The sequence below is a fragment of the Ciconia boyciana genome, chromosome 7 (assembly GCF_034638445.1).
Source record: "Ciconia boyciana chromosome 7, ASM3463844v1, whole genome shotgun sequence".
Taxonomy (NCBI): Eukaryota; Metazoa; Chordata; class Aves; order Ciconiiformes; family Ciconiidae; genus Ciconia; species Ciconia boyciana.
Window position 1 is genome coordinate 602,345 of NC_132940.1, and position 15,950 is coordinate 618,294.

At 46.0% G+C, this 15,950-nt stretch overlaps 1 long non-coding RNA gene across 4 annotated transcripts in view; it reads left to right on the forward strand.

The window, feature by feature from the left end:
• LOC140654229 (uncharacterized) overlaps positions 1 to 15,950 on the forward strand; it is an 86,195-nt gene that overhangs the window by 47,787 nt on the left and 22,458 nt on the right. For 3 of the 4 annotated variants that reach the window (XR_012043365.1, XR_012043367.1, XR_012043366.1), the window contains 4 exons: positions 8,053 to 8,147; positions 8,328 to 8,464; positions 11,636 to 11,778; positions 12,621 to 12,747. This is a non-coding gene — a long non-coding RNA (uncharacterized lncRNA). The remainder of the gene's footprint in view (positions 1 to 8,052; positions 8,148 to 8,327; positions 8,465 to 11,635; positions 11,779 to 12,620; positions 12,748 to 15,950) is intronic. The other variant, XR_012043368.1, reaches the window with a different exon arrangement.

Here is a 15,950-nt window from a genome sequence, read left to right on the forward strand (position 1 = left end):
CAAGGAGACTCTCTAATTTACTGACGTCTGGAGATAGCTGCCTCTGGGGGAAGGAAGATCATGGTTATCTACTCGGGCACCAGCCAGTAAGCAGAGCATGCTGTGCGCTGTATTGAACGGTGCTGGTAGCGCTGAGACGGAGGAAGGGCCTTGCCCGGTGCATGTGGTGCTGAACGTACCTTTCTCGAAAACGACTCCGGAGATCTGCCCAGATGGTGTACTACATCCATTTCTCCAATGTACCAATTAGCATTTGAGCAGGCAACGTGGATGGTTACTAGCACTTTCTCAGTGGGTCTACTATTGGGATTTTGCTACTTTCCTTTAAAAAAATTATTGGCTGCTACTAGCTAGCTGGCAAGTGCAAGATCCAGCACCTGTGTTGCTAGATACTGCCTGAGCAGCGAGCAGCACGGGTGACTGCCGGGCCATCTGCAGCGTGTCACGTCGCTTGCTCCGCTGGGGTGGAGAGGGAAGGGCCGCCTGGAGACAAGGAGCATAGCGACGGTGGCACGCGGATGCCGTTCCCTACCCCCTGCGGTTCTGGTGCCGCACCCTGGCGTCTCTCTGCAGCTCTGACCCGGGCGGACGACAGCGGTGTGCTGCCCGGCAGAGCGCACCCAGGCGGGAGCAGGCGGACGGCCGGTGCCGGCACAGCGCGGCATGCTGCGCTGCCAGGCGTAGGAGGTGTTTCGCTGTCTGCAAGCGGACAAGCGAACATGTTCAAGTGGGGAAAAGAGTGTTTCAGTTTATGTTCGCCTTTGATTAAAAGGCTGTTGGGAAGATGTTGTGAGAGGATGGGAATGTACTTCAAAGTTGTTTTGGATTGACAAGTAATGATAGCATGTTTATAGGTACAGATGGGAGAAAAATCAACCACAAAGGGAGCTCAATTTTATTTATCATTAATTTTGACTTGCTTCAGCAGATGTTTGCTGGGAACTGTTTTAACCTGCTTAATTTGTCTCTGTGTAATGGGAAGCAGATAGCCTCAATTAAGAGACTGATTAGTAAGTTCTTTAATGACTTTCAATAGTTTTAGTCATTATTGCTGATACAGGACGCTGAATCCTGGGATCTGGGATTTAAATATTACGTAACATCCAAACCGCATCACAGTTACTTGTGTACAGTGAATTTGCTACTTGTCTGTTTCCCTTCTTGGCTATGAGGACAGCTGCCAGATATTTGCTGCACGTGATCTTAAATTCTGAAGTATGCAAAATGATGTTGAAATGTGTGATGCCACCCGCTTACCTATTGGGTAGGGCAGGATGTTCCCTTGGCCCTCCTTCAGTAATTCACTCGGGGAACTGGTTTCGATGAACCTCAGGGAATCAACGGCAGCAGATCCCTGAACAGGAATTAAGTAAAACCTTAAGACTGACAAGCTGGGGTTTTTCTGATGGTTTGTTTCTTGAAGCACCTCTAGTCAAGAAGTTTGCAATAGTCAAACACAAGGCAGTAAAACCTCATGTTAGCGAGTGTGCTTCAAAGGATGTATTACAGACAGCCTTTCAGATAGCTGGTATGTTTACACTCTTTTTTAAATACCGATACCTTATGCATAAAATACATACTACTTACATTAGCAGGGTAATCGGCAAAGCTCCCTGGCTGCCGCATTTATTCTGCATCCCCTAACATTTTTGCCTGCATCACCCCTATCAATCAGTCCTGTCTGGGACTGTCCTTCATGTTTGCAGACAACTTGGGAGCTTCCACAAGCTTCCACGATTGCTGGGCAGCACTTACCCGTCGCAGACACCCGAGTGACCAGCCCGCAGGACGGCTTTTCTTCTTCTGCCATGCAGGGAGGTTCAGAAGATGGAGCTAGTTCTAACAGAGCGGGTGTCATTTTTGGTTTTGTGGTGGTGGTGAAAGGGAAGTCCACTGAAGAATGTTACTGGAGATACTTGTCTGAAACGTCTCGGGGTCAGCAGACCACCGACGAGCCAAAGAGAGCTTGGAGGTGCCAGCAGCCGTGTGCGCTGGCGCAGCTGTGCTGGCCGGGACCAGCAACGGTGCCAGGGCAGCCGGCACTGCTGGAGCGCAGCAAGGGAATGGTTTTCCTTTTCCTTCAGGAAAAAAACCCATTTTTATCTCTATTTTCTGCTCTGCAAGGAATTCTGAGATGCAAACCTTTTTACCTTTATTTTTTTCTCTCAAATGAGAATGAAGTAGTTGAAACAGATGTGAAATGAAGTTAAAGAATAATGTTGAAATGAAAGATTAATGTGCTTTCTTGAATGTATATAGTCAAAACAGGGTACTTTGATGTTACTGAATTGTTTTTTTATTTTTTTTTTCTGCAGCCTAATTTTTTCAAAGTTTGCATATTTCCCATTGTTCATATAAATGATGTTGTGAGCAGAAAAGTTTCAGCAGAAAATTTCCTGACAATGCAGAACATGGGGACAAAGCACTAAGATGTTGGTCTCTTGCAGTGCTATTCTCTTGTCGTTTTTTTGAGGAACTGACCATGTGCACAGCAATGCGCAGTCTGGTGGATGGAAAAGAAGGCAAGGAACCTGGACTGTGGTTGTGCCAGTATTTGTGTCCAAATTATTGCTGGGATGAAGTGGGCCGTTGACTGGATTTCCCTCCTCACTGTGCCCCAGCTTGGCTTCAGTTTCTCTGTCTGCAAAAGAAATGCGTTGCGGTTGTTTTCTTCCTCCTCACAGGTGTGATTCGCGACTCTTGCTCAGGCTAGGATAAATTTGGTGGTAAAAACCGCAAATCATTATTAGGAGGGAGGATGACACAGTCTGTTTCCCAGAAACCTTGCAATCAAAACCTGTGATGTGAGAGCACCATCATGCAAAGACATGCTGGTAAGCCTCAATTATCGGCCTGCTTTCTGGGGAATTTGACTGTCTTGTCCTTCTCGACATGTTTTTGTGTGCTTATTTTTGTGTTTCTCTGTACAAATCCTGGCAAGTAGCATGAAAGCTTTTGCCCCTTGCAGTGAAATAATGGAAGTTTTTTTCCATTGCACTATTTTATGAGAGCATAAAATTTCATGACATTTATGGAAGTTTGTGTCATGAAGCAGGTGGCTTGTTAGCCTTTATTTTATTTTACTAGACTCATTTGTACACATATAATGTTAAATCTTTGTCATAACTTTGTGAATTATGCTAAGACATTGTCTGATATTGCTATCTGAGGAACCTGAGGAATCTTTGTTGATGGTGACTAAGCAAGCAGCTATATTTATCTAGCCTAGATTTTGGTGTAGTGTTTAAATGCTCCATATCAGATAGGAGTGATAGGACATGAGAAAGGAGAGCAACCGTGAGGCCAGAGAGTGGCAATCTGCCACCGATGGCTTGCATATAAACTTAGCCAACTAGTTTAGCTTCTCTCTTCAGTCTGTTCTTGTTCTACCTAATAACAGGCATGCTGCAAGCCTGAACGAAGTGGGGATAGTATTTCCGTGGTATCTGTAAAATGCCGCGGCAGCTAGCCTGACAGCTATCTCGGTAGGCACGTAGAGAAATAAGGAAGAGAGGTTCAAATGACGCTAACAGTCAAGACTCTGGGTTGCCTTCTAGTCCAGATGTTCCCCCCCGATACTGCTGGGGGGCTGGTTTAGCAGCAGTAAAACCCGACTGTGCACTTCTCTCTCTGCAGGTTGCATTCAGCATCTGCCAGCAACGACCTTTTTAAAGATGCTCCACTTTCACCAGCTGGAGGGCTTTTTAAAGTTCTGGGATGAAAGGGGGGCTTCTGGCTCTCTTTATGCAGAAGGCAGTTGCCAGGTCATTGTTTGCCATGGCTAGATGGTTACGGTGAGTGTCCTGCATTACAGTGAAACCTGTATTTATGGCCCCCCTGTACTTACGGCCACCTGCTTTAGGTGGTCACTGGTGTTAATAGCCGATGAAATCTCATTCCCTGGGAAATGTCCTCTCTTTTGCATAATCCTTCACTCTCTAACAGGCAGCCACCTTCCTGCCACGCTTTGGCCACCTGTGGGCCTGCCCAGCTGTGTAAATTGCATTGCAGTCAGCATGGCAAGGCAGCTCGAAAGAGGCACCACTCCGCGCCGGCAGATTACTGTGTAACATGTTTTCAAGCCATTGACTTTTACATTGCAAACAAAGTCTTTTCATTTGACCTTTTAAATGTTCTGTTGCAAAATGCACAGGAAGTGCAGTGACAGCATCTATGTGGAAATTACTTTCATGCTGATTTTTGGTGTACTTTGGCCCGTTACAATGGTTACAGGGGTTTCTTTTACTTTATTTTTTTCTTTCTTTCTTTGGTAGGGGGTGGTTCCCTAGGGTGTCCATTATTAACATGTTTAACTCTAATCCATTAATGGCATCCCTGGCTGTATTCCCAGCAGATACATCTCTAAGGCTGGAAGGAGTGACAGGCTTGTCATCTGAAAGGTGCATGTTCCAGCCCTCCTGCAAGTGTTCCCTGCTTCACTGCAAGTCCAGCACATGGGCTTGGATGAACTTTTCTCCTGGCATCTTATCTAGCACAGCTGATTAACTTTTTACTTTATGCCATCTAGCTTCCCCCGTGTTGTGCTGGCACACCAGCTGAATGCTGTTTTCTGTCACCGTTCCTGAGCCCTGGCTGAGGGAGCTGTTTTACCTGCGTATTACCTGACCGCGTGCCTGCAGCCACAGAGAGATCAGGCTGGGAAGGGCTGGTCCAGCAAGACACTTCAGTGTGCGCTAATGTAACTACTCTGGTGTGTAAAAAGGAGTAAGGTCAAACACTGGATCCGTGCCTTGTTTTGCCTAGGCCACAAGCTGCTGGGGAAGGATTTTGATTCAACCACATGCAAGAGCTCACGTTGTCCTGGCTGCTGCCTGTAGTCTTTGGCCACAGCTTTTCCCCGGGATCTCCAGCGTGGGTTTTCGAACAGTCACCCTGCTCCCGCTGTCCTTGGGACACAAGCGTTGTGAACATGGCGCCTGCAGACTCGAACACAGCAATCCACTCCATCACCTGTGAAATGCCAGGCTGGCAAATTAAAGCCAGGGCTTAAAAGGAAAAATTGAGAATAGAGCCAGAACTTTCACATTGCTTGGGATTGTGAGATTCGTCTCTGTTCAGCCCTGGAGTAGTGAGACCCTGGGCACCTTACAAAGGGGAAGGAGGAGGGAAGAAAACTGGAGCAGGCTTTCTGCTAGAGTGTCTTTGGGGATGGAGAAAACCTAGGCTCAGTTCTTTATTTTGGAACAATTTTGTATCCTGATTCTGAACTTTATTCCAGACCAAGACTCTAATTACCTGTTCACAGAGTTACACAACTCCCATCGTCTATAAAAAATGAATTATTAACTGGGACTAAGAGACGCTGACTCTGTAGCCTTCTCGCTCAAGGACTCACCGCAGAGATCCACCTTGAACCGGCAGCGCGGGCCCTTGGCTGGCAACCCTGGTCCCAGGCGATGCCGCACCGTCAGGCTCCCTCCTCTTCCGCAGGAGGCAAAGCAGCAATTCTCTCTTCTTTCTGTCTCCGAGCAGTCATTTGTGCTTCATACGATTCTTGTTTCAGCTTCAGTTTTCATATGCCAGCCTATCTGACCCAGATGTAAGCTCGCTGTGTGATTAGAAAGGTGCCAGGCAGCCCCAGCGCTTGGCCCTCTCTCCCTCCGCCGCGGCCACGCGCCGCTCTGGGCACGGTTTGGCAGCGGCGGCAGAGCCCTGGCCAGCCGGACCCGCCGGAGCCGGCGCAGCAGCTCAGCGCCCGGGGCGGGCGCAGCACGGATGCTGCTGACTCTCACTCATCGAAGGCTTATTAACGGGAGCTCAGCCGGGCACGGGCTGGAGGGGTTCTCTGTGCTCCAGCAGAGCCACAACAGCTGCCAGGAATCTCACTTTTTGGGGATTTTCAAAGAAATATAAACTAAGTTTGAAAAGGAAGGTGCTACTTAACATGATATGACAGATGTATTTACACTAGCAGAATTACATTGTACCTTGTGCTTACTTCCACCAGACGTGAAAGGAAATTGGAGTTATTGGCCAAGAGATTAGAAGTGTGGCCGCATTGTCTGAGGAGTTATTTTTCCCTCACCATGCTCATCCCAGTTCTCTGGCCAGACCGTAATCTTAATTATTTAGCTGAGTATAGTCCAGGAACAAACCCTCAGCGTGAAGTTAAGCTGGTATTGATAAACTCAGGCTTGGTTAGTATCATTTAGTGCGGTAGCTGTAGCACGGCCACAGCGGCAAGCCCACGCACCCAGGATCTGTTCCTGTTAGGACCCTGAGGATAAGGACAGCAAAGCGCTGCTTTACCTCGGGCTTTCCGGTAGATTAAGCCTTGGTTTCACAGTTCACTGGTAGAACTTCAGGCGGCAAAATACCTGGTGTTTGGATATTAACTAGGTATTGAATGTTTCAGCTGGGTGCTATTAAAACACTTAAACAGCAGTAAAGTAACATGAGGCATTCTTTAGCCTATAGATATTAATGGCAGAGTGAGACTGACTTCAAGTCTTCATGAGAACTTCCATTTCTCCCATAAACGAATGACATTTACAGCTTCCGTTTCAGTTCTCGGGCAGGAGTTGTGTGCATTTTTTCCAACTATACCAGAAGTCAACTATTCATTGACTTACTAAAATGCGTTATTCCTCCCTGCAAGTCTTGCCTCCTTTTGCACCCTTTCGCCAGCATTGCCACAACAGCAGTGCCGAGGTTGTTTGCAATGAATGTGCAGGTGCACTGGACTCTTGTTCTGGCCTGGATGCTGAAGGACCTGTTGGTGCTTACAGCCTCACCGTATCTGGGGCTGCTGTTTGTTTTATGTTAAGGCTGGCGGTAACACTTGCTCGTGTTTCGCGTTTCATATTTAGTGGGAACACTGCTTGCACAAAGAGTGCAGCCAAAATGTTTTGAAAGGAATAGTTATTTTGAGGGCCTCCGTTTCCCAAAAAATAAAAAATAAAATAATATACTGAGAAATGACATGCTGAAAACGTTGCAAGCTGACCACACGAAGCAGTCAGTCATTTTTGGAAATTTTGACCAGCAATACTTTGGCTTGTGAGGCACATCTCACTTTACACGTGTCAGTGCTGTATCCAGAAGCCAATATGTGCTTTGATCACTGAGAATTAAGTCAATACATGAATGTGTAGAAAACTCAGCCAAGGGGAAAAATCAGTCCTTACAGCAACTGTAAAAAGGTGTTGATTTATTTGCTTGTATTGTCACTCAGATAACATTGTCACAATCACATTTAATGTACTAAATAGATTGTGGCTGAAAATTACATTTTAGGCAGCTGAGGGAAGTTTTTCTGTTAAAAAAATTAAAATAAGGCAATGACAGGAAAGAAGCTCTGGAAGAAGGAGCCACAGGAGCAGTAAATCTGCAAAACAGAAGGGTAAAGCACACTGTCCAAAATACCTTGTTCGAGATTTATGGTGAACAATAGTTAAGCACTAATGAAACAAGGCACTCAGTCTTTAGCTGACTTCCCTTGTATTTAATGACTCTCATCGGACTACGAGATGAAACCTTAATGATCTTAGTGTGTAGCTAAAAATTCACTTCAGTAATCTATTCTCGAGCCTCTTTCTGTCTGGAAAGCTTGGGAGGAACGCTGCGCTGCGGTGAGGGGAGGAGCTGCTGGCCAAGCCTCGCGACAGACCCGCTCTTAGGTGGTTCGAGCTGCGGCGTTGGGCACAAAATGCAGCTTCTGCAACGGCGAAGCTGGCAGAACTGCAAACAAGGAATTACAGTAATCCCAAATAGATGTCATTAAACCGTGCAACTGCTTTCAGAACAGCAAGGGACCGGGCAAGATTTAATCCAGGAAATGTTTATAAGATAGCAAAAGGTTGTTTCAGTCACATTTTAAGATGTGAGGCTCTTACCTCTCTTTTGACAAGCATAACTCCTTGAGTTTTTGCAGATGTGTAACATGGGTATAATAATCTCTGGAAATGCGTTTTGAGTAAATGATTATTTCAAGGATAAGAGAAGGAAACCACACCTTCAGTTGTGGTTAGGATTTTGGTTTCGCCAGTCAGAGCTCCTCTTCCTCTGAAACATCATAACCAATCTTTTCAGCTGCAGAAGAGCCTGTCAAGACACGTATCTAAAGATGTGAAGCAACAAGTGGCATGGCACACATTGACTGTCCCTCAGGCTGATCTTGTTAAAAGGTACTGCTGACGTACATGTTACAAGTTTTTTTGGAGAGGGTTTTGTTGTAATTGTTACATCAACACCTACAATCATTATAGCGGAAAAGAGACCCAGAAGGATTGATTTCTTCTGCAGGTTTTGAGTATTCTTATTTTGAGCACTTAACACTGTGAATTTTCTGTCTCTCTGTTTCTCAGTAAGGCCGTTGCTGTGCCTTGTGCACGTTGAATCCCTCCCTGAGTCCAACGGGCCAGCAGCCATGACAAGAGCTAAGTGTGCGGGCGAGAGCTCTGCGGGTCTGGAGCCAGAGTTGGTATTCCCTCATTTTTTAAAGGTAATGTTACAGGGAAGTTGAAAGTTATTTTTTTCAGTAGGGAAATGGGATGATAAGGCAATAAAAGTGGTGAAGAGACCTGTTACGAATCGTGGCATAACATATACATGGAATAACCTTATCTAAACATGCCAGAGTTGGTTGTTCTGAGGGGAGGCTGAAGGTCGGGAATACAATGCAAATCGTTCAGCTGTCCAGGAGTAAAGACCTGAGCCCTGGCCAGCCCTTCAGACCGAAGTGAAAGGACCTTCCCGTGGTGATGCTGGTACGACTTTGCTGAAGCCCCACCTCGGGAGTGGGAGCTGGACCTAGGTAAGAGCTGCATGGGCAGCCGGAGAAGTCAGTGCAGGGTGAAACAGGACAGGTGATGTCAGAAAGCAGGAGAAGACAAAGGCATATCTGGTCATTGGCTTTATAGTTGTTCTAAAGAACATCTTTTATTTGGGCGAAATTACAAGGATTATTTGTAACAACTGAATGACAGCCTGATAATTCAAATTTGATTTGCTCTGGCAAGAGCATTTATAAGGACACATTAGCAATGGGGAGCTCTCAAAACACGTGTATACGTGTGTGTATAGGATAGCGCCAGAGAGACTGGGCACGTGTTCATGGCTACGTGCGAGGCAGCGAATTCCTGCCGTGAGTCCTGGGAATCAGCAGCGCTCTGTCTCCCGTTGAGCGGCCTCTTTGGCTTTGGGCGCATGGGGAACGGCTGTCGGAAGCCTCTGTGGCAGTGCCTTAGCCCCCAGGAAGGAGCCCTGGGTCTGGAAAAGGATGCTGTGAAAGGTCTGCAGTTCCATGCTATTTGTGCTTGTTTATCTGGTCAGCGCCAGCCTATTTTGTGGGCAGCTTGTGCTTGTCTCAAGGTATTTGGATTTGATAATCTGATCAGTGCCAGTCCATTCTTGGCTTCTCTGTCCACCTGCTGACTCCCTAGTGTTACCCTTCTGGTGCTCCATCCATCTGTTAAGAATTTACTTACAAAATGCATTAAAATAAATCACTATGATTTTATGTGCATAGGGATCCTGTTTCCAGCATTTCAAAAATCCTAATAAATAACTGTGTCTGTTAGTAACAGTATTGTAAAGTCTTGTATTTTACCATTAGCAATTTACAGGGAATGCCATGATGCTTAGAAAACAGCCTTTTAACATTCAAATTTGGTGGTTTTCAGAATTCATTTTATACTTTGTTGTCGGGTAATACAGGTTTTCAGACCAGGTGCATGTGCTGAACACTATTATCAAAGAAATATGTTCAGATACAGAGTACAACAACAGCTTCCATCGGATTATTGCTTGACTGTAAAGAAGATCACAGCTGAGACCTGGGGCAATGGAAATGCTACGGATCCAGATGTTTTTGAGTTTCTGGGCTATTGATTTTTCCATGGGGGAGGACGGGACGACCCTGCAAGGAGAGAATACCATTTTCCATCCTCTGCAGAAGCTGATCTGGGGGTTGTTCGTACCAGCACGAGTCACGCGATAGCTGGGGGAACCTGAAAAGCCTGATGCCACCAGCCAACGCCGGTCAGGCAGGGCCGTGGGACCAGGCGCCGGCCGAGTCCCTGCCGGCAACAGGGCTGGAGGTCGTGGGGGAAGCAGGTGATGTTCAAACCTCCTTCCTCACCTGCAGTGGAGCTCCCCTGAGCTTCAGGAGCAGCGCCTGATGGGGTGGCCACTGGAGGTGTAGCTCCGTAACCATCAAACCGCTGAGGATACAGGAGAGGAGAAAGACTTGCTGGAGGCAAGGTGGAGACAGGTCGCAGACATGCTGGCATTTGGAAGCTGCTGACAGGCCATGGGGAGGTTTCCCGGCCGAGCGACTCTGGTCCCCTCGTACCCCGTTGCGCGGGTTCCTGCTGCTCATTGCCACCCAGCTTCCAGTCGTTTCCAGGGGACTGGCCCTCAATACAACGTAGTCGATGCCATTTTATCTTCTTGTTGAATGCTTGCGAGCTGTAGTTTATTTAAATGAAGCCTTTATCTGTAACATGTCAGTTAAAGCCATAATGTTATAGGAAAAGAAGGGTGGCTTGGCTGATACAGGGATTAAAATCTTTTAACATGATGTCCCAGATAGTGAGTAATGTGATATAAAAAGATTCTAATGCATTCAGCAAAGCCAAACACAGCAAGACCTGAACAAACCCCAGAGGACAGCAAGACAACCAACCTAAAATATAGGTCAATGTTTTCAAATTTGGTGTAAGTTCTTTTTGTCTAACTAATCTGTATCTACCAATATGTTAATGAGAGGGAGACACAGAAAGCTGACTGCCACTGAAAGGTCCCCAAGGCTGAAAGAAAACAGTCCCAGCTTGTGGCTAATTGTTTTTTTTCCTTAAAATTTATTACTCTGGAAGATAAGCAAACGTGGTGTTCATTTGACCCGTGCACCTTGTAGCAGACTCTTTTTCCAAATACTGTTCTTTAAAACAGCGATTAAAATGATAGAAACAGAGAAGAAAATGCTGCTGAAAACACAGCAGCGCAGCAATGAAGGAGGGGGATGAACACGGCTTGAAGTTACAGCAGTTGCTGCACCAAGATGTTCATCACCCTTGTCCGTGGCCGTGCAAGACGTGGGCTGAGTTTCCAGCCCTGCTGATTTTCCTCACGGGTCTCATGGCATCTGCTGTCTCCTTCCTGAGAACCTAAGCCTGGAAGCGTGTTGCTAAAGGATGTCTCAGCTTTGCTTTACGAGGTGTCTCTGCCCCATTTTCTGAGGGAGCAAGGCATGGCCAGGGGACCCCAGGCTGGTCTGCAGGCAGCCGTCTGCTCCCCTTGCCCATCCCCTGGGCTCGGCTGGCCCCTCGCGCCCGCACGCGTGGCGTGGCATCGGCCTCGACACGGGGCTGTGCCAGGCACGCGGCACGGGGGGTCGCGGCACCGCAGCCGGCACACCGCCCCTTGCACGTGGGGAGTACGGCGGCCGTTATCAAGTGCTGCGGTTACCCGTGCCTCATTTACAGCCTTTACATCCCTCACCGAGGTAAGCTGTGATCCTCAGGGAGCTATCAGGATATCTGATTTATGCAAAAGCCTGTAATAAACTTACGACAGTTATTTCTGTAGCTAATGGGAATGTAAAAATTCAGATAACATATGTTAATACTGATAAGCAAAATCTCTGATAAGAACAACCCCCACCACTACATAGGAAAACTGCTCTGACTGCTGTAGTGCCTCTGCCCCTTGCTGTCAGCGAGGAACCTTCCCGAAAGATGACTTTGTGGAATAGAGGCAGACGACCAAGACTGAAGGCGTCCGTCACTTGACGTACACCTTGTTCTTCCCAAGCAGGTAAGTTGGTTGTGCCTGTCTGGTGATTCTGTTTAACCTAAGATGAGGCAAAGAAGGGGACCTTTCTGATTTACATTGTGTTGCATCTTTGGAAAAATATTTTAAAAATACGGTGCCCAGTCAAAGCTCCTGGCAATGACAGCGTTAGCCGCTGCACACAGCTGCTCCCGCTCGTGGCTGACTGGAGCCCAAAGGCTCGACATGGGGGCTTTGATCAATTGTCGATGCTTTTGAAATGCACAGCTTTTCTCCTTCCGTCCTAATGGCTTTATAACTGATTCATAATCTCACTCTTCTAAATGAGTCAAGATATGGCTGAATATGTTGCTGAGTATATGGCTTGCTTTGTGGTATTTCTATTAGGCTTGAAAGAAAGTATCGCTGACTTGCCTAAGAAGAGGTTTATATTTCACGTAATAGAGGATATACATCCTGATGTGCCTGCTGTTTATAATGCATTGGTGGAATTTATCATAGGAACATCCAGACCTCTTAAACACGCGCTAAATTTAACTTTAAAGCAATGTTAATTCAGGGGGAAAAAACAGTATGCATCATCTGTCGTCAATTTTATAGTCTGTGATATGTGTAACCAATTGTTCTTATTTACATTAATTTGCATTGTGAAAAGCAATTTTACAGTTTCAGTCAGACTTAATAAGCAATTTGCAGCTCACTGCCTAATGGCGTAGTTACTTAAGCCTGCCCCCAGGGTGCTTTCTAGACCTGATATGAGACTAAACCTTTTAAATGTTCAATTGAACATCTTAAAAAGTCAAAAAGTCTTTAGCTATTAGAGCCGGTTCATACTTGCTTTGTCATATTTGATATTATTGCTACAGATGCCCTTTGATTCATATATAGATGTTGCCCTAGACTGCAGAAGTGGTGATTTGATTCTACAAAACATTGTGGCATGGATGGCTCCCGCCGCCCCCAGAGGCACTTTGCTGAAGGAAGAAGGTGAAGGTAAGAATGTCCTGGCAAGCCTTGCACCACGGCATTTGTGGTTCAGTACATCTACTACCTGTATTTAACGACTGACTCTTCACCAAGGCGTCTCATCCTGATGACACATTTCCGCATTTATGAACGCATGAACCATCTCTGGTAGGTGTGGTAAAAGCTAATTTTAAAAGAAGACTGAATGAAAGCCCTTAATGCACAACAATTTTACTTTGGGTTGAATGTATTAGGGACAAACTGAAAAACAGAATAACCTACATTTGGGTGACGCTGCAGAGGCTATTGTGATTTTTGGCACTCGCGGAGCACTACCTAAGAAGGGCTCTTTGCCCCGTCAAGTTACATTAGGAGCTTACCACTCTTCTAATAGTATGTTTGATCATTGAAGGGATGCTTTGAGAAAGCGTGTAAGCAGTCCCATAGGGAAGGTCGCTGGTTCTGAGCGTTGCAGATGAGGGAGGAAGTAGCAAAGACCTTCTCAAAAGATGGAGCCCCACTTCTTAATTCCTTACTCTGGTTATATGCAAGAAGTGAAGGTCCCAGAATGTTTTAAGTTATGTATTTTATGAAGACTACAATGTACATGAGACTGAACCAGGTCACTGATGGTGGACGGATTGAGCAATGACCGTGGTTGTATCTCTGGCCTTTGTATCTAGTTGGTCACGTGGAAGTGTCAAGCAGGAGTCAGTTCTGTAAGAATTACACAACAGATGTGTTGTTTGGTCATCCTCGTACTGATGATTAATGGAGACAATATAGACTTGGGGTACTCACTCATTTACATGAAGATATTGAGAAGTTTGAGATCAGGATGCATCAAGACCTCTGGTATTGTTGTAGTTTGACAGCAGTCCTCTTTCACATTCAGCAGTGTTCATTTCCAACACACTTCCAGATGTTGAGATATTTGTTTCTAACCCATGCTGATATCACATAGATATATGCACTTCGCAACAGATTATGAAAATGTGTGAACGTTATTGGGTTTCTGTGTTCTCTAATATGATAAAGCAAATACAAGGTTTGCTAAATGCCATTTTCTAGGAAAGAATATTGTACCATGCTGAACTAATGTCATACCACCGTCCTTCTTCTTTAGGAGTCCGCTTTATTTCTGCAAGAGGGTTTTACTTCAAAAGGTGTCGCAATTCACTTCACAGTAGTATACAAGAGAGATTCAAAAAAATTGCTATAGCTGTGTGCTACTTGGCATATCTTGCATTTGCAGCGTTGTGCAGAATGTGGAAAGATAGTCAAGAAAAGTTATGTATCAAATCACCCCATGTCATAATGCAAAAACTCCTTTATCTACAATGAGCTCAAAGTATTTCAGGCTGTGGATATCCCAGCCAGTTTAGCAAAAAATAGCTAAAGTAAAATTATGCTTTTATAATGTTTTTCAGCTAGATCTGGCTAGTTTGAAGCCATCTGAGCTTTGTGATGCATGGAGGTGGTGTAGGTAGCCTAGGCAATATGGTACTGTCTATTTGTACTTCAGAATATCAATGATCTAACCTATTGTCAGTTTTAAACCTTTTTTTTTTTTAAGATGGCCTTTGCTGTTTTCTCACTGCTACATAATTAAAAAGCACAAAAGTTCGGAAAGCAAAGTGTGAGAGGTTGAAGACAGCCTTTTAGAATGGGAGGTATAAAACATTTTTACAGCAGTAGCATGAATCTTTACTACTTTTCAGAGGTTCAGTTGTAACACAGCTAATATTTTTAGCTTTTTATGAAAAAGAATGACCATTGTGGCTGCACACAATATGAACTGTATTCTGTGGCTGAAGGCAGCGTTAGACCTGGGGCAGGAAGAAGGCTGGAGCTCCTCTCCCTCCACCCATGCCCTGGACGGCCTTGGTTAAGGTCTGACTTACCCCATCAGGGCCTTGCCACAGCCCAGGGCTCTCGCAGGTGACTTTGCTGTTGTCCTTTCACACCAGCTACTTTGGTAATCCTGCTGCAGAGTTTGCCAGAAAACCCACCAGGGAATAATGGGTTTTTTCAACCTGCTCTGGATTCTTCCTCTGCACTTACCAAGAAGAAGTCCGTACCTAGTGATAAAGGCTGGTCACCTGAGACAACCGTCCCCAGCTAAGGCTTGGTTTGCTCTCCGCCCCTCACTTCGGGGCATTCACTCAAAAACCTAAGGGCGTTGAGAGCAGTCACTGCTGCTGACCACACATTTGAGAAGAACGATCTTGCGGAACTGCCACCCGGTCTTTGTTCTGCTTCCCAGGCACCCAGCTCTCTGCATGTCTCTGTAAGTCAGTTGGGTTTTGTGTTTCAAAGTCTATATTCTCCAAAATGCAGAGGTAATGTTTAAGAAAAAAATCACAATAATGGAGGATTTTGGATTAGTTGAGTTCTTTTACCTTTAAATCAATGACTGACAAGGACAATTTCTAGTTTGCTGCAGCACAGTGCAGACACAAAATTGTTTTTTGTTGTTTATTAATGTTTAATAAACAGCAACCTGCAGACGTAAGATGGTACTTTACAGGCGAGTACTGCTACGTTGTTGTGAAGATGATGCACTGCATCTAACCCTTCTGGTAATGGACACTGGTCTTTTCATCTTTCATTGATTTTTGCAAGATGGGTTTTATCAGCTGAGCTGCATACCCTCTAGGTTCCTGCTGAATACCGAGTATATTCATTAAAGCGTAGAGAAGAACTCAGGAAAGATATTAGTCCATTAATCATTTGCACATACAGTGACCTTCATGCCTATATCTCAAAGTGGACAGCCATGTCAGCCCGAGTGGCAACACCAAAGCACGTTAATTCTCAGCCCGGGCGAGGACAGCGCACTCTCTGAAGGCGGCCACAGGAGGAAGGGAGTCCTGCGAGGAACAGGGGAGCGTGCAAGGAGATCATCCCCGAACGCAGAGCGTACGGCCAAAAGCAAACAGCCGCGGGAGCGCGGTCAGTCCCAGCAGACCCCCGCAGGGCGGGCGCTGGGGAGAGGGCAGCCCCGACCATCCGCGCCCGTGCCGGACCCAGCCCTCGCTGCGGGAGCTGCGGGTGCCCGCGGGGGTAACGCGGCGCGGAGAGGTCTTCACCAACAGAAGGTGATGTTCTTTAAAATGCTGGGATCCACAGAGAGACAGTCTAGCATTTTGACGTACCGAAATTAACCCCTGTACAGATTGCTCACAACTTATTTGCATAGACTGTTTCATGTCCAGAGTCCTTTTCAG